This window comes from Argentina silus, assembly GCF_951799395.1.
Source record: "Argentina silus genome assembly, chromosome: Y".
Taxonomy (NCBI): domain Eukaryota; kingdom Metazoa; phylum Chordata; class Actinopteri; order Argentiniformes; family Argentinidae; genus Argentina; species Argentina silus.
The window spans coordinates 46,922,844-46,943,775 of NC_139654.1; the positions used below are offsets into that span (position 1 = coordinate 46,922,844).

The 20,932-nt window shown below is 41.3% G+C and overlaps 2 pseudogenes across 2 annotated transcripts in view; both read left to right on the top strand.

Annotated features, from left to right (window-relative positions):
* The first annotated feature begins 1,259 nt into the window (after positions 1–1,259).
* Positions 1,260–20,932, top strand: part of LOC310824158 (cytochrome P450 3A27-like) — a 94,401-nt pseudogene continuing 74,728 nt past the window's right edge. Inside the window, exons 1-2 of the transcript in view lie at positions 1,260–1,330; positions 1,500–1,593. The product of the transcript in view is annotated as a cytochrome P450 3A27-like (transcript). The remainder of the gene's footprint in view (positions 1,331–1,499; positions 1,594–20,932) is intronic.
* LOC310823683 (cytochrome P450 3A27-like) overlaps positions 6,208–20,932 on the top strand; it is a 34,408-nt pseudogene continuing 19,683 nt past the window's right edge. The window contains exons 1-5 of the transcript in view: positions 6,208–6,300; positions 6,423–6,498; positions 6,729–6,889; positions 9,646–9,865; positions 10,069–10,231. The product of the transcript in view is annotated as a cytochrome P450 3A27-like (transcript). The remainder of the gene's footprint in view (positions 6,301–6,422; positions 6,499–6,728; positions 6,890–9,645; positions 9,866–10,068; positions 10,232–20,932) is intronic.

Genomic DNA, 20,932 nt, shown 5'->3' on the forward strand with positions numbered 1-20,932 from the left:
CTGGGTGCGATGGTGACCACACAGATGTCCATGGGTGCCAGGTCTCGGGCGATGGGTAGAGTCATCCCAACAATACCCCCCTTAGAGGCTGAATACGCAGCCTGACCCACCTACAGAGAGAGAGAGTGAGAGTGAAGGAAGGGGCTGTTGAGACAGTGTTTGTGTGTGTGTGTGTGTGTGTGTGTGTGTGTGTGTGTGTGTGTGTGTGTGTGTGTGCGTGCGTGCATGGTGCAATGGAGGTCTTGGCGATCTGTTGGTTCTTGTGTGTGATTGGCTGACGGTACTGCAGCATGTTGACCTCTTCCTCACTGCAGGGTCTACTACAGTTGGAGCAGTCAGAGAGCACAGCCTGGGCCCCTGCAACCAAACATACACCCTGAAATATGGTTTGGACAAAGGATCCCAATGTCAAGATAATATTGCTGTAGGGAAGCTACTCTATGACACAATACCATGTGGAAATGTCAATGATTTTCTAAAGATGAGTGGATAGTGGATAGTGGATAGTGGATAGTGCCTGGTGGGGTCGCAGACTTCAGGCAGATTGTTGACCTAATACGAAACATTAGTACTTTATTTGGACATTATATGATACTTTTGAAGCCCTGAAATAGTGGGAGTATGTTTACAAATGTTTTTTTAAAAACCCATTGAATTAAAGTTGAGAATCTCTACTTTGACCCCATAATATTTGTTTGATTTCAAATCCAAGTGTAGAGCTAAAAGAACAGAAAATGCTTCCTCTTTCCAATACTTATGAAGAGCACTGTATTCATGTTAATCAGTTGCTTCATTACTGTAATATGTGATGTGTTTTGAACTAGTATTTTGAAATACTGTTTTTAGGAGCCAATGATATAAAACAAGTGCATACATGTAAAGAACATAACACATTTTTAGAGGAGTTCAAATATGTAAAATTCAGTATTACTCGAAAGAAAATATTTGGCCAAAAATATTTGCCCCATAGTCCTTCTTGAATCAATGGGTCTGCAAACTATTAAAACCCGATAGGGATCAAACAGGCAGCAACTATTAGCAGGATGTTAAGATAAAGGCCGACAATAACATCACTGAGTGTTGCCCTCTGCGCAGGGATCCCCTTTCAATCATTCACTAGCCATGGCTTCAACTTCACCTCTCACATACTCTTTCGCCTGTGTTTCATGATCTGAAACACAGGTGTCATGACGGGATAAAATAATCACTTCAGCAGACGTGTCCGGGGTTACTCAGAAGAAGCGATTGAACCTGTAAATATGGTTTACCTTCCGTACTTCTCCACCGAGACATGAACTCTCCTTGCCTTACTCATCACTCTGATCGTAGTGTAAGAAGTTTTAATAAAAAATATTATTTGTTAGTTAGTTAGTTGTGATAATACATACAAATGATAGTATTGATAATTACAGTTATCTAACAGTTTCAATGATACCTATGACTTGATCGTTTTGCTTTTGTTTCAAGTCAGATTGTTGATTTATATTTGTTCTGACCAGGTATGGATACTGGCCATATGGAATATTAAAAAAACTAGGCATTCCTGGTCCTAAACCCATCCCTTTCCTCGGGACGATAATGGGATATAAGAAGGTTTGTAGAGATTAAGCCCATAAACAACAACATTGTAGACTCATCCATGATGTGTGTTGTTGTGGTGAAAGCCATGGGAGCTGAATATGAATTGTTTTACCCAGAAAAATGGGCAATAAAGCTTTTGAACGAAAACGAAAAGAGAGGAGTGGGAGCCGGTCTGTAGTGGAAAAGGGCCATCATAGACTAAGCCATAATTCAGGTTTATGACAAGCATTTATGAACTGGCTATTTTTTTGTTTCGTTTTTTTGTTCCCAGGGTGGTTTCACCAATTTTGATTCCAGAAATATGGGAAACTGTGGGGGTGAGTCTGCTAAACTGATCCTGGTTATTGTTAACTATGATGGATATATGTATCTCTCAGTGTCTACAGTATACACTCTTAAACCAGGCGGACACTGTGCGATTTTCACAAACACAGACGATCCAACCGACGAAATGGTCTCATACACCAAGACAAATGATCTGTCTTGATGCAAGTACACTGCCCAAGCAACAATTTCATGCTTCCACATTAATAATTTGAATCTGTTATTGAGCGATTTAAGTTTTAAGCTTTTAAGTATTCTGTAGTATGGTCCCAAACACAACTTGTGCGTTGCCAATGTTTGACAACATCCTGGATTCTCATTGGTTGAGGCTCCTATATTGCCTCTGAGCACGTCTCAAACTGCATGAATAAAGAGGAGCCACGACACGTCAGAATTCAAATCGGAAGTGATTGTGTCTTCCCTCCATGTCATTGAAAGGGCAAAAATGTAATTAAAAAAATAAAGAAAAAAAGGGTTCTAAATGGATTCTTTGGTTGAATAACTCTTATGGGTTCCATTTGCAGTGCCCTGCGTAAGTAATGGGACAAGCATTTTTTCTTCTTTTGCATTATGCAAATGTCCAAATTAAGCACTCATGTTTAGTATTTGGTCCCCAAATACTAAACATGTATTTGTATGCAAAAGTGCAAAAGTCTGTGACCCATTGACCCAACCAGACGCTGGGTATCTTCTCTGGTAATGCTCTGCCAGACCTATATTGCAGCGATTGTTGTTTGTTTTTTTAGGATGTTTTGCCCTCCTCTTCAGCAAATTAAATGAATGTTCTATAGGATTCTATAGGATTCACTTTTTGGCCCTGAATAATTTCCTAGTTGCTATGGCAGTATGTTTTGGGTCATTGTCCTGCTGTATGGTGAAATGCCGTCCAATGAGTTTGGAGCAATTAAGCAATTAAGTTGTACTTGGACTGACAAGATGTTTCTGAACACTTCTGAATTCATCTTCATCAAAGGAGACAAGTGAGCCAGTTACAGTGGAAGCCATACATGCCCAAGCCATAACACCCCCTCCCCCATATTTCACAGATGATGTGGGATGCTGTGGATATTGGGCAGTTCCTTTTTTTCTCCACACTTTACACTTGCCATCACTCTGGTACATGTTTTTCCAGAACTCTGCAGGCTCTTTTAGGTACTTTTTAGCAAACCGTAACCTGGCCAGCCTGTTTTTGTGGCTAAGTAGTGGTTTGCACCTTGCAGTGTAGCCTCTGTAGTTCTGCTGGTGAAGTCTTCTGCGGATGGTAGTCTCTGACTCATTGACGCCTACCTCCTGGAGAGTGTTCCTAATCTATGGGGCAGTTTTTTTTTGTTTTGTTTTTTTAATTATGGTGAGCATTTTTTGGTTATCCACTGGAAGTCTTCCTTGCCATTTGCGATTTCTTAGCTCACCAGTGCTTTCTTTCCTTTTAATGAAGTTCCAAACTGTTGATTTTGGTAGGTTTAAGGTTTTGGCTATGTTTCATTTTTTTCTGATATTTCAGCATCATAATGGCTTCCCTGACTTTCAATAACATCTCTTTGGTCCTCATGTTGACAAGACACCAATAGCAGACTGCACAAATTATGTGATGGAACACACCTGACGAACACACCTGTCAAGCCAATTGTCCTATCACTTTTGTGTAGCCTGAAATAGGGGGATTATGCATAAAAATGTTTCTGAATAATAAACCAATATGTACACAAATAACATCAAATAAAAGATGAGAATCTCTACGTTCTCATTTCAACTCCAAAAAGAAGAAAAAATGCTTCACTGTCCCATTACTTTCGCACGGTACTGTATAACCTTCTGTGGAAAAGGGTTCTACATGGAACCCAAAAGGTTTCTTCAAAGGGAGAGTAGAAGAAGAACCCTTTTTGGTTCTAGGTAGCACTTTTTTTCTAAGAGTGCAGGATCTGTGATGGGTCTGTCTGTCTCTATCTACGGTATATATCCGCTTGACTGCCACAGCCTATTTGAGTATTGTTGCTGACCATGTGCATCCCTTCATGGCCACAATTGACCCATCTTCTAATGGCTACTTCCAGCATGATAATGCACCATGTCACAAAGCAAAAGTTGTCTTAAACTGGTTTCATGAACATGACAATGAGTTCAGTGTTCTTCAGTGGCCTTCCCAGGATCTGAATCCAATAGAACACCTTTGGGATGTGGTAGAACGGGAGATTCACATCTTGAAAGTGAACCTGAAAAATCTGCAGGAATTGAGTGATGCAATCATGTCATCATGGACCAGAATCTCAAAGGAATGTTTCCAACATCTTGTGGAATCAATGCCACGAAGAATTGAGGCTGTTTTGAGAGCAAAGGGAGGCCCTACCCAGTATTAGTATAGTGTTCCTCATAAAGTGCTCTGTGAGTGTATATCTAACTATCTTTGTTTTTGCTGGTCTGTAGGATCTATGATGGCCGTCAGCCCATCCTGTGTATCATGGACACAGCCATGATCAAAACCATCCTCATCAAGGAATGCTACTCCCTTTTCACTAACAGGAGGGTAATACGCTAAATTGAAGTTGTTGTATGGGGAAAAAAACATAAGGGCTCCTTAAATAGATAATATCATTGTTATTATAGCATTATTAATATTAGGTTAATCTTGCAGTATATAATAATAATAATTTTTCTAGAATATCTATCTCAACGGGCCTCTGTATGACGCCGTGTTTATCGCTGAGGATGATGCATGGAGACGGATCCGCAGTGTCCTGTCTCCCTCCTTCACCAGTGGGCGGATCAAAGAGGTACAGTCCCATCTCTCCTCTCCTTCTTTCATTCATTCCTTTATACAACACAAATAAATGAATGACTAACAACTCTGACGCGTGTGTGTGTGTGTGTGTGTGTGTGTGTGTGTGTGTGTGTGTGAGAGTGTGTGAGAGTGTGTGTGTGATTTGTACTATGTGTATAGTGTGTATTCATTGTTGTTTGTTGTTGTGTGAAGCAGCAACTTTAATTAATTAATCCAAGACAAATTTTCATCCGGGACAATAAAGTATATTTGATCTTATCTTCGATAAGTAGTATAGAATAATAGTTCATCTTTGGAGTCACTTATTCTTTGACTATATACATAATGTATCCTGTATGGATGTATATTCTCAGGCTATATAAACATTAAAATAATTCCTGTTTCAAACATGATATTAATATATGTTTTGCACATATTAATCCACGTATCAATCATGATATTTTTCCATGTATCCTTCCCAACTCAGATGCTCAGGATCATGAAGCAGCACTCTGGTAACTTGGTCAGCAATCTGAAGAAGACGGCTGATAACGATGAGCCCATTGAACTAAAGGAGTGAGTATTTATCTCCGAGACGATAAGGTGAATTTGTAATTTCAGTGAACTCCCCCTTTAATTTTGTGGTTGTGGTTCTGGTGGTCAGAGATTGTGTGGTTGTGTTCCAGGTTCTTTGGACCATACAGTATGGATGTGGTCGTCAGTACTTCATTCAGTGTCGACATCGACTCCCTCCACAACCCCTCCGACCCCTTTGTGACTGTGGGGGGACATGCAGCGTTCGGCCTGTAGAGGGAGCTACAGGACCGTGGCCGGGGTTGTGTCGGCGAGACTTTTGTTGCACACCTGCTGCGAATTAAGTCTCGCCGGCGAATGTTTAAGATGTGTGTGTGCTTCTGCCATTTCAGTAGACGAGCTAAGCTGGAGACGGCGAGACAGGCTGACAGTAGAGCGAACGTCGACTGGAAAGTCGCCTGAGCGTGGAAAGGCTGGAAAGCGGGGACGGGAAAGTCCCAACGAACAGTTAAAACGCCCTGTATGAATAAACGGGAAAGTTGTTCCCTCAACGTAAACGCTGCGTCTGCCTCTGTGTACCATCGGACATTGTTACAGTGACCAACTTCAAGAAAATGCTCAAGTTTGACATCTTCAGCCCACTGTTCCTCACAGTCGGTACAACTGCCCCCATATAGCTTTCAGTCATTTTGTGCTTAATAAATGAAGCTATTGATTTCATTGATTAGACTGACATAAACCACACTGCCAATGGTTTGCGCTCTACTCATTTGACAAACACATGGGCCGTGTCCAGAACCAACCTCTAGTTCCTAAATGCTGGACACTTGGAGATCTGAGTGGATTGGATACAGAAGTGTCTAGGGATAGAGCCTAGGAGTTGTTTCTGGACAGGGCTGTGCATTGAATAGGATTGGAGTCACGTATCATGGTATTTCCTGTTCCTGTTTGTAACCGTGGCATTTCCTGTCCATCCAGCATTCTTCCCCTTCATGGGTCCTGTTATGGCAAACATGGAGGTATCCCTATTCCCTGCCTCGGTCACAGATTTCTTCTACGCTGTCTTTCAGAAGATCAAGTCCAATCGCGTGGCTAGCACCAGGAAGGTATGTAAATATAACTGATCAAATATACGATCTTCAGCCAGTATTGTGTAATACAATTGTAGAGATTTGGTAGCATCTGGTAGTTCTCATGTGATTTTGATCTGACGTAAGCCTGCTTCCAGAGTCGGGTAGATTTCCTGCAGCTGATGATAGACTCGCAGAAAGACAGCAACTCAAAGGGAGAGGAGCAGAGTAAAGGTGCCTGCCTTAAACACACACACACACACACACACACACACACACACACACACACACACACACACTGTATACTAGCATCTAACACACACATACAGTACCTGCCTCAAACACCTATACCTACAAACACACCGTGGAAATACTCTACTTCGTCCCTTTCTCACACCTACCACCCCATTTCTCCCACTCTCCCTCTCCTCCCTCTCATTCTCCCCCTCTCTCCATCATCATAGGATTGAGTGACCACGAGATCTTGTCCCAGGCAATGATGTTCATCTTTGCTGGCTATGAGACCACCAGTAGCTCTCTGTCCTTCCTGGCCTACAATCTGGCAACCAACCCTCACATCATGACCAAGCTGCAGGAGGAGATAGACACTGTGTTTCCCAACAAGGTAACCCCTCTGCAGACTCCTATATAGTACTATTCATGTGGAACAGGAAATATGATAGTGACAGTGTTTTAGAGGGTACTGATGAGTGTGTAACCCCTGTGCACTGCAGACTCCTACAGATGGTTAGATAGGTGACAGTATTTTGCAGTGTGCTAATGTGTCTGTAGCATCCCTGTGCAGACTTCTGCCCAGTATTATTCATTTGAAACAGGAAGTAGATAGGTGTTGTTGGAATCTTCAGAATACTTAAAAGGCCAGTACCTGAGGACCTGAGGGATCTACAGGGTATATACCTTAAAAGCATGTCTGACATGCAGTGGTGTGCATGACCATAGAGTGATTTCTAAACTAATACAATCATCTTAAAATAAATTATAAAACTAACAGGTAATCAGTGCAGAGACTTGTGTGATATGTGCTCTCCATCTGACTCGTGCTGCTGCATTTTGTATCATTTGCCAAGAGCTTTCTTTGGTCGACCAGACAAGAGAGTGTTACAGTAATCAAGGCTGCTAGTAATACAAGCATGCATTCGTCTCTCAGTGTCAGCCTGGGAGAGGAAAGGTTGCATCTTTACAGCTGTGTTCTGTAAAGGTCCATGTAATATTCAAGCTTTCTAAAAGCTTCCTAACGGTTGTAATGACTATCTTTAATCGGTAGCGATCAGGGAACAAGATCCCTTATAATAAATCCCTTATGAATAAATATTTCATTTACGAACGCTGTTTTGGTTCGGAAAACACGCTTTTTAAAATGCAGTGTCCTACCTGACATTCGGTTTGCATATAAACATGTTGTGAGTGCCAGGGGTGTTCTAGGGGAGTAGACTGACCTTTCTCTGGTGGCTGCCTCTCCCAATCGTGTGCGCATGCAGAAAAACAACAGCTAATGTCCAACACTGCAAGTTCATTTCGGGGGGATATATTATTATTAGGGAGGATGTTGTTGTTTGGACAACTTCAGACAGAATTTCTCCACGATGGCAGATTTCCGGCAAACTTACTTACTCTTCTTTAAGTGATACAAATATGTTTTAGTCACATTCTTGATATGGGTTTCAAAATTAAGATCTGAGTCAATGGTAACACCTTGTTTTTTTGCCTGGTGCTTAGTGTTACTGTAAGTAGTGTCTTTAAGTGTGCAGACAGTTTGACCAGGACAAGGACAAAGAGCATTTTGGCATCAGCATTAATTAATTAATTCTAAGGTCATTAAGAACCTAGTTAATAACTTAACAACATAGTGCTATCTCAGTGCTATGATCGGCACAAAAGCCAGATTGGAACATGTCAAAGGTACAGTTGGGAAGAAGGAGATTATTTAACAGTTTGAACACCTTTTTTTCAAGAATTATAATTTTTTTGCTTAAAAAGGGAAGGTTGGAGATTGGCCTAAAATCGCTAGGGACTGAAGAGTCTAAGTTACTTTTCTTCAGGAGGGGTTTCACCATGGTAGTTTTAGGTGCAGATGAACAGACCCCCACTTTGCTGAGCATTTCTGTATGACCACTGCAAAAGAGTTCATAGTGCTTCCATGTGGTGGAAGGTGGGGTAACAAGTCATCAAACACATCTTCAGGTCTTGCCTGAGTGATCCTCCTCACCTAATATTGTTTCTCTTATCTCAGAAGTATGTTGCAAATTCCTCACATTTGTAGGTGGAGAGCAGATCACCAGGTGTCTTGTGGGCGGGATTTATAAGGCTGTCAATCGTTGAAAAGAGCACTGTTTGAGTTGTTATGATTCATTATCAATTTTGAGAAATGATCCGGCTTGGCGTTTTTTTTATTGCCTTATTAAAAGCAGAAAGATGCTCTCGAAGAATATCAAGGTGGACCTGCAGTTTTTGTCAGCTCAGACTTTCTGCAAATTCTTTTAAATTTGGCCACAGCCTTTTTCAGTTTGAGTGGTGCTACAGAGTCGATAGTTGCCCTTAGTTTGGTGTTGAAGCTGGTTACTAAATCATTATCACAGGAGGAAGCTGTTGATGGTGTACTATTCATATTCATATTCATCATGAAATTCTCATCTGCTCAGCGACATGGCTAAATAAGTAATGGAGCGAAAATATATTTTTTCCCTACTTCTAATAGACTGACATGCATTCATGTTTAGCCAGGTTTCAGATAAAAACATTACAGTGCAGCTTTCGCTCTGAGATAAGATCAATAAAGGTTTTGCCAGATAGGGACCTAATATTCAAAAGCACCATGGTAATGTTCTCTGGGCTGTTCGGTGCTGCCCGGCCACAGTTAATGGAATGGATACCAAGTTATTCACATTTGAACCACCTGACAGTTTTCTTGTAGTCTGTCGACTGTGATAGGAAATAATAGACTATAGCACATTCAGTATTCCAAGCAGTCAATCCACTAAAAGCAGCCCAGTTTAGTGGCATTTTGACTTCTGATTGATCCTTGTGTACATCTATCATTTACATTGTTCAGTGGAATCTAAATGTATTTTCTTCTAACTATCAAGATAACATTATTTAGCGATTTTTTTGTTTATTCATGTACAACAAAAAAGCAAGTCTCTATTACACACGTACATTGAAAGTAATGGCGTTCTGTATGCGGGTGTCATGAAATTAGGCTATGCAGATTAGAATAAGTACAGTACTGTGTTCATTTCCCCAAAAAAGAACACAAAAAACTAACAGCTCTTCAGATTTGCGACGAAAAAGAGTTAGTTCTGGGCTACGGCTACGTGAACGACCAATCACTAGTGCTCATGTGAGTGTAATATCCCTGTTCAGGCTCCTATCCAGTACGAGGCTCTGATGCAGATGGACTATCTAGACAGCGTGATCAACGAGTCTCTCAGGTTGTACCCCATCGACTTGAAAGAGTCGCCAAGAAATCTGTTGAGATCAGCGGCATCACCATCCCCAAGGGTATGGTTGTCATGTTACCCATCTGGACCTTGCACCGTGACCCCGATGTGTGGGAAGACCCAGAGGAGTTCAAACCAGAGAGGTAATGGGCCACATCTTAACCACAACCACAATATCAATCACAACAGCAACGATAAGAGCAGTGTTCCACAAACAACCATAAAACAAACCTAAATGCGACGACCAAACACAAACAGATTTCTTCAACCATGTATAACCATCATATTACTGTGATTTAATTGATATGTTCTTTAACCCCTCCTCCTCTGAACTCTCCGTGTGTAGGTTCAGTAAGGAGAACAAGGAGAGCATCGACCCATACACCTACATGCCGTTCGGGTTGGGCCCACGGAACTGTATCGGGATGCGATTCGCTCTGGTATTGATGAAACTGGCGATGGTGGAGATTCTACAGAGGTTCAACTTCACCGTCTGCAAAGAGACAGAGGTGAGACAAAATAATGATACAATGATTGTAAATATAATTTTGTACCTATGACTTTGTTGCGTTTCTATATGTAGCAGAGGTGATTTTGGAATCACACTCGCGTGATGAGGTAGCCCTGCCTGAGACATGTAAACTGAAGTGTCGCCCTCAGACCTTGAGGATGTCCTCTTGGCTTAATAGTAGCGTTTGTGTCTTCCACATGGGAGACCCGGGTTTGAACCCCCATACTACAATTCTGTACTTGCGTACTGCATGAGTATGTACTCCCCATTTAATTTCCCAGATTGCATTTTTCAGTACTAGGCGCCAATCATCCTCAGTATAGGCTACCTACTAAAATTTAGTAACTAAATGATGGAAGTGTGAGATTTAAAAAAAAAGCTATTTGTATTTCTGCAAAACTCCCTCGAGACTTCATAGGGCCATTTTAATGTATGTCGACCCAAGAGACGTTGTCCAGGAGTTTGAGTTTATTTGAATTTATAGTGCAATGCTACCCGAACGTAACAGTGACACTGTATTAGGTAACATTCATAGTGTAACGCTGACATCTGTTTTACTCGTTCCTTCATACTGTAACGACCCTGTGTAAGGCCCGTTAGCAGCTCCGCCAAGGGAGTTAACTCTCTTGGTGTTGTGGCTAGCGCGGCCGGTTTGTAAGCGGAAGGTTGCGAGTTCGATACCCGCTTAAGGCAAGCTGCTCTGCCCCGCCGTTCGCTACAATACTTTAACTGTGTGTCAACTCTCACCAGATCCCCATTGAGATGGACCTACAGAACACTCTGATGCCCATACGGCCCATCAAACTCAAGCTGCTGTCCCGCTGCCAGGAGTCCAACGACAACCAGCTCAAAGCAGACAGCCAGTGATGAGGACCTGCCCTGCTGCAGGTCTCTCAGTTATTATGTTACACATAGATCTAGGATAAGCCCCAACACTGGCTACTTTCAAAAATGGGCTTAAAAAAAAAAAGGGCTTCGCTTTTGCCTTAAATTGAAACTAAATTGGCGCTAATAATTGCACTGTGACCCTAAAATGCACTGTGACTTTTATTCTTTTTTTATGTCTTTTATGCGTTTTTATTCTAAAAAATTTTTCATGCTCTTTCCTTTTTATCTATTTTACGTAAAGCACTTTGAATTGCCTCTGTGTATGAAATGTGCTATATAAATAAACTTGCCTTGCCTCGCCTCGCCTCTGGGCTCTGCTGCTACTGTATGCTGCTCTCTTTGTATCTGTCTATTAGTGGAGGTCCAGGACTAGTTGTACAGAGACAGTTGTTGTCTGTCGTCTGCAGTGCAGGGATTTGCATGTGACTTGTGTATGTTTTGTACTCGTCTGGTAGTGGGTCTCTATCATCACGCTAAAAACGTGTGTATAATCACAAACTAAATCATAACATGAGAATGAACAATATGCCATCAAAACATGACAATGAATAGGTGTTAGATTAGATTCAACTTTATTGTCATTGTGCAGAGTACAAGTACAGAGACAACGAAATGTAGTTAGCGTCTAACCAGAAGTGCAAAAGGAGTGCAATGTGAACAATATATACAGGTAGAGCAGTATAAGCAATATATGAGCAGTATAAGTAGTGCAGTATAAGCAGTATATGAGCAGTATAAGCAGTATATGAGCAGTATAAGTAGTGCAGTATAAGCAATATATGTATTAACAGTAACATTATAAGCAGAATAAATATAGAATGCAGTATGAACAGTATAAGCAGTATATGAGCTGTATAAGTAGTGCAGTTACCAATGTATTGGGTCTATCTATGGGTATCGTAGTGCAGCAGTAATCAAAATGTACCTGCATTTTATCGTTTGAAGTGCCATCTCATCTGTCATAAGATTTGACTTGTAAAACTGAAAAGTAGGATACAACTAATAGCCTAAATGTATAAACACAGACCACAACCAAAAAACAACATGGGAAAATCGTTTACGCATCCTCTGCAGCAGGAACAGTGCAGAGAAAAAGTATGTACAGTAAACCCCATAACTGAATACACTTCATACGCTTCAGCGCGACACAGAACGCTACATTGAGGTGGCCTATACTGCAACAAAGTAAAAAAAATGAGACAGACACGTGTCTTCAATAACTTGCATGTTTTATCAAAATACAAGCATTCGGCACATTGTTAACTTGTAGGAAAGTTTAATCAGGTTTTATCAATTGTATTTCTTTAAATGTGAAATAAATATCATCAGTGCAGAGGCTATAACACACTACAAAAGTCACATTAAATCACGGAAAGTAGGCTAGGCTAATTAACGGAACTATATGAATATACAGCCCGAGCCCAGTCCAGGGTTCTGAAAGCGACAAGTAACAAGTGTGCCCATCAACGGTCTAGATATTAGGCCTATACAGTGGGGGAAATAATTATTTGATGGTACTTTATGGTATGATTATGGTACTTTTATTTGAACAAATAGAGACAGAATATCAACAAAGAAGTCCAGAAAAAACACATTATATAAAGTTATAAATTGATTTGAATTTGATCCCCTACAAACCAGCAAGAATTCTGGCTCATACAGACCGGTTATATGCCCATGAGGCACACAGATTACTCCTGTCACTTTAAGAAAGTACTCCTAATCTCTGCTTGTTATGGGTATAAAAGACACCTGTCAATAGAATCAATCTCTTCCATTCCAACCTCTCCACCACCATGGGCAAGACCAAAGAACATTCAAAGGACATCAGGGTAAGAGTTGTAGACCTGCACAAGGCTGGAATGGGCTACAAGACCATCAGCAAAAAGCTTGGTGAGAAGGAGACAACTGTTGGTGCAATTATTAGAAAATGGAAGAAATACAAAATAACCATCAATCGCCCTCGGCCTGGAGCTCCATGCAAGATCTCGCCTCGTGGGGTAAGGATGATCATGAGAAGGGTGAGGATCAGCCCAGAACTACGCGGGAGGAGCTTGGTAATGATCTCAAGGCAGCTGGGACCACAGTCACCAAGAAAACCATTGGTAACACACTACACCGTAACGGATTGAAATCCTGCAGTGCCCGCAAGGTCCCCCTGCTCAAGAAGGCACATGTGAAGCAGTGGACCCATCTGAAGTTTGCCAATGAACACTTAAATGATTCAGAGAAGGCTTGGGAGAAGGTGATGTGGTCAGATGAGACCAAAATTGAACTCTTTGGCATAAATTCGACTCTTCGTGTTTGGAGGGAGAGAAATGCTGAATGCTACAATCCCAAGAACACCATCCCCACTGTCAAACACAGAAGTGGAAACATTATGCTTTGGGGTTGTTTCTCTGCTAAGGGTACAGGACGACTTCACTGCATTGAGGGGCCAATGGACGGGGCCATGTACCGTAAGATCTTGGACAAGAACCTCCTTCCCTCAGCCAGAGCACTGAGGATGGGTCGTGGATGGGTCTTCCAGCATGACAATGACCCAAAACATACGGCCAAGACAACAAAGGAATGGCTCAAGAAGAAGCACACTAAGGTCATGGAGTGGCCTAGCTAGTCTCCAGACCTTAATCCTATAGAAAATTTGCGGAGGGAGCTGAAGCTTCGAGTTGCCAAGCAAAAGCCTTGAAACCTTCAGGATTTGGAGAGGATCTGTAAAGAGGAGTGGACCAAAATCCCTCCTGAGATGTGTGCAAAACTGGTGACCAACTACAAGAAACGTCTGACTTCTGTGCTTGCCAACAAGGGTTTCTCCACCAAGTACTAAGTCATGTTTTGCTTGGGGATCAAATACTTATTTCCTTCGATCAAATGCAAATTAATTTATAACTTTATATAATATGTTTTTCTGGACTTTTTTTTTTTTGATATTCTGTGTCTATTTGTTAAAATAAAAGTACCATAAAAATTATAGACCGCTCATTTCTTTGTAATCGGGCAAACTAACAAAATCAGCAGGGGATCAAATAATTATTTCCCCCACTGTACGTAACATTTGGAGATGTGTTAACACGATCAAAGAAAATACGCGGGAGAGGTCCACTGTTTGAGGCGAAAAAAGACAGGGTTCCCAGAGGAAAAATTAATAAAAATGAGTTCCTCACAAAACAAGGAACCCAAAACCATTTCAATGGAAACGATCGGACTTTACCTTGGAACGTAGCGGATGTATGAGCGCGGCTTTGGAATTATTCAAAACAGCGCCCGCGCTGCCACGATCAAAGAGAATACGCGGTAGAGGTCCACTGTTTGATGCGAAAAAATACAACGTTCCCAGAGGAATAAAAACGAAATAAAAATGAAATATCCCATTGTTCCTAACAAAACAAAGAACCCAAAACCATTTCAATGGAAACATCGGACTTTACCTTGGAACGTAGCGGACACATGAGCGCGGCTTCGGAATTATTCAAAACAGCGCCCGCTCTAACACGATCAAAGAGAATACGCGGGAGAGGTCCACTGTTTGAGGCGAAAAAAGACAGGGTTCCCAGAGGAAAAATGAATAAAAATGAGTTCCTCACAAAACAAGGAACCCAAAACCATTTCAATGGAAACGATCGGACTTTACCTTGGAACGTAGCGGATGTATGAGCGCGGCTTTGGAATTATTCAAAACAGCGCCCGCTCTAACACGATCAAAGAGAATACGCGGTAGAGGTCCACTGTTTGATGCGAAAAAATACAACGTTCCCAGAGGAATAAAAACGAAATAAAAATGAAATATCCCATTGTTCCTAACAAAACAAAGAACCCAAAACCATTTCAATGGAAACATCGGACTTTACCTTGGAACGTAGCGGACACATGAGCGCGGCTTTGGAATTATTCAAAACAGCGCCCGCTCTAACACGATCAAAGAGAATACGCGGGAGAGGTCCACTGTTTGAGGCGAAAAAAGACAGGGTTCCCAGAGGAAAAATTAATAAAAATGAGTTCCTCACAAAACAAGGAACCCAAAACCATTTCAATGGAAACGATCGGACTTTACCTTGGAACGTAGCGGACGCATGAGCGCGGGCTTTGGAATTATTCAAAACAGCGCCCGCTCTAACACGATCAAAGAGAATACGCGGTAGAGGTCCACTGTTTGATGCGAAAAAAGACAACGTTCCTAGACGAATAAAAACGAAATAAAAATGAAATATCCTAGTATTCCTAACAAAACAAAGAACCCAAAACCATTTCAATGGAAACGATCGGACTTTACCTTGGAACGTAGACTGTTTGTGGAACGTAAAGTAGTGTACCTACTGAACTCGAACACTGCACCTACGTGACAACCTACCAACCCCTGCAACCCCTGCACCCCCCCCCCCGGACAATTACACTATTACTCCCCTCCCCTGCTCTTACTCAATACCACTGCTCTTCTGTACATATGTCCATACTGTTCATATTTTCTTAATACTACTGTTAGTACACTGCACATATCTGTACATACTGTGCATACCTGTTTATACTGTTCATATGGCATTCCATATTTATATTTATTCTGCTATCTACCTTATGTTACTGTTAATACATATATACTGCATTACCTATACAGCTCATATGCTGCTACACTGTTCATACTGTAACTTATTTATTCTGCTTATAATGCTACTGCTTACTCATATACTGCTGACACTGCACTACTTATGTTATACTGCACTACTTACTGCTCATATATTGCACTACCTGTATATACTCTTCATTGCACTTTCTGCTATTTTGCACTTCTGGTTAGACGCTAACTGCATTTCGTTGTCTCTGTACTTGTACTCTGCACAATGACAATAAAGTTGAATCTAATCTAAAAAAAATGTTTTCGCTGACTGGCGGCACAAGGGTGTGGGTTGGGTGGAGCTCCGCTGTTTGAGGCGAAAAATGACAAGGTTCCCAGAGGAATAAAAAAAAAATGCCTTTATGCACCTGACACCATAAACAAAGTACCTTCTGGAAAAATAAACTTCTTCTAATCCAAGCCAGCTCTGTGATATTCTAGAAGGTCAGAGTTTAGCAGTTAGCACAGTAACATTGTTGCGAAGAGGTCAGATGAAGATAAGATATCTTTGAAAAAAAAAGTATAAATATGATCAGACTTTTTTCTGATAAAATAGTTGTTTTTTTGTTCAACAGTACCACTTTGTCTGTTTTTCCATTTTCTTGAAGCATCTGCACTCGATTTCCAGCCAGCATCATAGTCATGACAGTGAAAGTGTCCAAACAGGTGACCTGAAAAAATATCAAAAGGGGGATGAGGAGAAGAAAGCGGATCTCCACACTGATGAAACATGGGCAGATGAAGAAGATACTAGCGAAAGAAAACAAAAACATGGAGAGGAAAAACTGTCTGTGGAGTATAAGGCAGCTATTAAAGAGAATGACAACATTTGGATGAACTTTCGTTCATCTTGGTCTAATAATGGAATTAGTCTAGTCGTGGTGTGGGCCAGGAGTGACTGCAACCTATAATAAGCCTTCTTTACTTTGCTACAGCCATCGCTGGCCGACATTGTCATTCACTGCCATCAACGGAAATCAATGTTTCCCACATTATATTTCATGCCAACGTCAATCAAAAGTAACCTCAGATTGTTATGGAAATCTTTCAGTGAACAACAACAAACGATGTTTGGTCTCAGTTGAGAGTTTTAATGCATATAGAAAGTATTATACAACGTTGGTCAGCTGGATCAGCATTCCTTCACCAACAGTGTGGATTCAGATACTGATGCTGTGGCTGAGGAGAAGACCATCCTTAACTCCAATGCTCATACGTCATAGGTCTTGGGGTAAACATATCTTGCACCTGTTTGCTGACCAAGAAGCTGGGAAAGAAGCGTAGGCGTTGTGAGCCACTATCTCAAACCTCAGCCTGCAGTTAGGAGTGTTCCAAGGTCACATAACATCTTTGATACAAGAGAAGGAGCAGTCGGTTTTGGTTCTTCCTCAGTCACATAATTAAAAATAACAAAGTACATTGGGTCACAGAAAGGTCAATACATTTAATATAAAACTAAAACAAAATAGTACAAATATTTTTTGCCATTACAAAACCAAGTACTGTAACAAAGTGATGAAGGCTTATCAAAGGTTACAGATGCATAGTCTTGAACCAAAATAAGAAAAACATACAATAATGATTGAATGGGTGGACTATGGCTTTAAAAGACCCAGAAAACAACCAAAATATTGTATGATGAAAAGTAAGAGATTCCCCAGACTGATGAAGAATAATGGACAGATGCCAAAAATAGAAATGAGACATTTTGTTTAATATACTGTGAAGGGGAGGATCAGGTGAAAGTAATAACGGGAGTGGAGAAAACAAGGGAACAAAGCTTTAGTCACAGTGAAAAGGTAATTAGTGAACAGGAGAGAAGTGCCATCAAACTTACTTGAGATTTTTTGATCATTTTGAGTTACAATTCTAGTGTTTCTTTTTTGTTCATCTGGTTCACTTTCTTACCTCTGTATCTATCTACAGTTTTCCCGTCTTTTCCAAGGGTAAACAGACCCGAGTTCAATACCCAACAGCCACACTTGGCAGAGTAGACAGCGAACACAATGCAAAGGTGGGCTAATGGAAAACTGTTTTGATAGATTCAACAGTTTAGATTGTAGATTCATTGATAGGTTGGTTGATTGATTTACATTGAGCAGGACCTCTCCCTTTATGTTCCTTCCTCAGATGTCTATCCACAGCTGGGCAATGGTAATTTGCTGAAATGAACTGTGTATTAACAGTCAGGAGAATTCAAAAGGTAAAAAACCAAGTCACCAGCGTGGCTGCGGGGCTGAAGCCAGATTTATTTTGAATGGCCAAACCTGAATAAAGTATTCATTCAGTAAGACGAGTTATGGTTTAGAATGTTTGTAGAGTACACACATACACTCACCGGCCACTTTATTAGGTACACCTTGCTAGTACCGGGTTGGACCCCCTTTTGCCTTCAGAACTGCCTTCATTCTTTGTGGCATAGATTCACCAAGGTGCTGGAAAACATTCCTCAGAGACTTTGGTCCATATTGACATGATGGCATCACGCAGTTGCTGCAGATTTGTAGGCTGCATCTCCATGATGTGAATCCCCCGTTCCACCACATCCTGCTGGAAGTAGCCATCAGAAGATGGGTACACTGTGGTCATAAAGGGATGGACATGGTCAGCAGCAATACTCAGGTAGGCTGTGGCGACAAAGAAACAAACATCTGTTAATACTTATAGACACCTGCTCTGTCCTCATACATAGCTGAACACCTCTAAACACCTCCCAAGAGTCTGGAGACAGAATGTCAGTCTGACTTCAGGTTTATTGATTTAGAAAGAGTGAAACTGAGAAAGAGAAACAATAATCAATGATATGGTTTCACATCCACACATTGCCTTGCCATACATCACAGAGATGACCTAACAAAGAAATAGCGACATATAGCTACAGATGTTGTATGATGCAACAATACACAGGTAAAGATCATTTTATGCCACGTCCTACACATTTGGGGTAGTCAATAGTCCTAGGAGAAGCACACCTGTTAACCATCTCAATTCCATCTCTCCTTTCAGTCATAGGGTGAGGGTTAGGGTAGGAGTTTCTCATAGAAGTCTGTCTGTGTGTGGTAATGCTGATCTGCACTGTGACTGCAGCCTTTTAGGAAGTGAATAGGTTGGTTTCACATACACTAAAATATGTGTACTTCAAGTAATCTTGTCTGTCTACAAGAGGGCAGCATATCATCATTTCAGATCTGCGATCAATGAAGGGGCCCAACAGTTTAAATAAATCATATTAATATCTATTGTTAAAGTTGAAGGGTTCTCCCTCGACAGACTCTCTCTCAATGTGAAGAATTACTTTGATGTATTTGAAAATAATCTTCTACATGCAGATGCATCATTTACTACTATGTAGTAGTTGTCATTCACTCATGGCCTGTCTGAAGGTGTTGAGCAGGACAGGTCTCAGCACTCATCCACTCAAGGTCTCTGATCCAGCACTCCTGTCTTCCTTTCTTTCTCACTATCTTTAGGATCGATCCCCATTAGCTGCCGCCATTAACAACCACATATACACTCACTGGGCTCTTCATTAGGAACACTATATTAATACTGGGTAGGGCCTCCCTTTGCTCTTAAAACAGCCTTCTTCGTGGCATTGATTCCACAAGATGTTTGAAACATTCCTTTGAGATTCTGGTCCATGATGACATGATTGCATCACGCAATACCTATAGATTTTTCAGGTGCACTTTCAAGCTGTGAATCTCCCGTTCTACCACTTCCCAAAGGTGTTCTATTGGATTCAGATCCAGTGACTGGGAAGGCCACTGAAGAAAACTGAAGCACTTACACATGGCCACATTATTATGGGGGTTATACGTCCTGTCATCTATAATTGTCTTATCATTATTCTTATTACTAATTTATTACATGGCCCCAGCATTTTCTTTTTATCTTGTAATTGTTATTATCTATTTATATAGGCAGGCCTGCTATGATTTTAAAATCAACACCTTACTTTGCACTTTCGCCCACGTAGCACTTCTTCTCCTAAAGCATTCACACCCTGATGGTTCAATAGCGCTCCAACAAATTCTTCTTGACTTCCCTCTAGTGTCCATTTTTTGGCAGCGGCACACACAGTCCACCCTTTTCCAAAACATTGGTGAAATGGTAGAAGCAGGCCCCAGGGTAACTGTCAATTTATATGTTGGGGTTGGTGAAAGGAGGAATTTTGTTCAGGTTACAATCCCCCAATATCAGTGTCGGTTTGTGGCCTTCAAAATTCCAATCTGTCACCTTATGTTGTAGTCTGGCTTTGTGTTACCAGGGAGTTTTCGATTTTTCCTTCACACTGGCGTCACCTGTTGATGAAAGGAGGAAAGGTGAGATGACATCATCAGCGTGTATGGAGATGTGACTGTGTAGCTGAAGGGTGCACATGGTTGTTAAAGGGATAGAGATGGCTGCTACAGAGGCCCGAGGTTGACGCCTCGCAGGACGGCAACAGGAAGGACTGCAGGGGGAAGATAAAGACATCAGGAGATTTACGAGAATATGTGTTATGTATTATAATATATTAAGATAATACATCATAATTATCATTATTATAGAATTATAATTATATAATATAATTCCAGGAGATTGTCCCTCTCCTTCTCCTGACTGCACACACACAATCTCTATTTTCATCCTGAGAATGAGTGTGTTCAGTCAAATTTCTAAGAATGTGTCTTCGATGGAGTGATACTGTCCGTCCACTAGAGGGCAGTCCAATGCAACTCATCTCATCTCATAGGGTCATTCAGATCAACACTCCATTCAAAAGCAAGTGGAGGAAATCAAATAAGCATTACACTATGTATGTGTGGGGGGACATGCAGCGTTCGGCCTGTAGAGGGAGCTACAGGACCGTGGCCAGGGTTGTGTCGGCGAGGCTCCGTTGCACACCTGTTGCAAATGAAGCCTCGTTGACTAGATGCTTAAGATGTGTGTGCCTCTGCTTTTTCAGGAGGTGGGCTGGGAACGAAGGAGCAGGTTCCGAGAGAGAGAGACGACTGGAAAGTCGCTGAACTTTGAAACGGGCTGAAAAGCCAAATTGACCACTGTGCTAATAAACGGGAGCTACATTCCCTCACTACCATACTGCGTCTGCCTCCGTACGAACAAACATTATTACAGTATGTATATGTATTTCTATCATATCTTGCTACAGTGAAAATACTAGGTTTGTAGGTTCGTTTCGTTTGTTTAATCTGGTCCGGG